The sequence below is a fragment of the Silene latifolia genome, chromosome 7 (assembly GCF_048544455.1).
Source record: "Silene latifolia isolate original U9 population chromosome 7, ASM4854445v1, whole genome shotgun sequence".
In the NCBI taxonomy this organism is placed as follows: domain Eukaryota; kingdom Viridiplantae; phylum Streptophyta; class Magnoliopsida; order Caryophyllales; family Caryophyllaceae; genus Silene; species Silene latifolia.
Window position 1 is genome coordinate 65,167,315 of NC_133532.1, and position 2,011 is coordinate 65,169,325.

Genomic DNA, 2,011 nt, shown 5'->3' on the forward strand with positions numbered 1-2,011 from the left:
GGAGATGTTCACTCTCTCAATTAGGTCCGACATGGGGTATTGGCGATCATAAACCGGCAGTGGTTGCTTATATCCTCCGATGAAGGACGAAATGTGCATGGAGTGTCGGCGAGGGTCATGGTGTTGCGAAGGTTCGCGCATAAAAGAAGAGGAAGGGACGTAGGTGGAGTGTCTAGGGCGATCTAAGGGCGGCGAGGGCATGGGCACATAAGAGGATGATGGGGCATACGGAGAAGTTCTAGGAAGGTTGGAAAGGAGTTGCGGGGTTGGTTCCCCTTGCACCTCTTCACCATCAAGAGTGTAAGTAAGGTTTTTGGGGATGAGGTAAGACCGGACCGGATGGCGAGGTGGGGCTAATTCGGGTAAGTGAGAGGTTTCGGGTGATCTCCCGGTTGCGGGAAGTTTTATGTATAGGTCCGTGTTCACTCTCCATGAGTATCCCTTTTTGTCTTTCCTATCCACAACCCAAAATATACCCCTTATGTAGGCAATGTCGAAGTATAGTACCTCCATACTCATAGGTCTATCAATAGCCCCCGACTCGTAACCCAAGAGGTTCTTGGCTAGCCTAGTCACTAGGGCACCACTATCAAAGGAGCACTTGTCGGACTTGGTCATCCTCTCGAATGCTAAGCATACCATGGTCACGGGGTTAAAGTAAAAACGCCTCTCGTAGTATGGATTGAGGTAAGAGCTTAGAAGTAGTAATTCCAAGGAGTTGAGTTTGCTAGGGTCCCTTCTTCCGTAAAGGAGGTTGGTCATCAGGCGGAGGAAAAGTTTCAAAACGGGGTGCTCCACATCGTTTATTTTCATGGCACTAGCGTCTGTGTGTCGGTTACCCGTATAAAGGTCGATGTATTTCGTGGCTTTCATTTCCTTCCCCATCTTGTCAAGAGTAAGGGTTGTCCTCTTTCCTACCCCTAATCGTTCCGCAAAGACGTCACTAGATAGGTGAAAGGAGGTGTTTCTTGAGTCAAAAATTCACGGTATGGTCTTTTGGATTGTAGATGAAAGAGCTCAAGAATTCTAAGGTAAGGTTGCGGTAGCTTATCTCCGCTAAATTATACAATCCCTCCATGATAGGTACACTAAAAATGTCATGCACTTGCACCTCTATCCCCAAGGCATCTAAGGCATTCTCTGATACACACCTAGTGGCATTCATACGTCTTTCGGTGAGGGCTAAGAAGGTATTCTTATGGGATTCGCTCTAAAACACTACCCCCGGGTATCCCGGATGAGAAATGGCGGGTGGTGTCGCCAGTTCGGGTTGAGGTTGGCGGTTGTTTCTCCCACGGTTCCTCCTCATGTTCCTTGACATGCTATAATAAAAATCACACAACAAGACATAGAAGGGAAAGATGAGACTTGAAACTAACTTTGAAGATGGATGAAATTTTTTCCCAGTTCCTCAATTCAATAGTTAACCTCTTAAGAAGTTCTCATATAGTGTTATTATATTTTAACTCATACTAAAATCTTCCATATTACCGACATCATGAGACTCCAAACATAACCTTTAAACATGAGCATCGTTCTTATTCATAACCAAATTCCAATGTGACGGTCGTTCATTTTGAAAATCTTAAAAGTTTTGCGACTTGGGACTCTAGTAGGAAAGGTTTTATGTTATCACACGTCAATGTAAATTATCAAGGAGGAAAATTAGGACAAGAGTTGTTTTGGTAAAATCAAAATCCGGGTAAATATAGTGCTTATTTTCAACACTTTCAAAGTCTTTAAGATGGAAATTTTCAAGGTGGAGCTTCCTAAGACATTAAAATTTGAGATTTAAAATAATCATGGATAAGTGAACCATGTAAAGAGCATCAAAATGAAGTTTTGACATGGTTAGTGTCAAATTTTTGGAGAAATTAGTTACCCTTTTTAAGATGAAAATTTCTTGGTGTACCTCATAGTGTAATTATAACCATCAAATTCATATCTTATCGGCACTCTTAAACCATTTTTAAGACAAACATTAAAGTTGTTCATGGTTACTTAGGAAGTT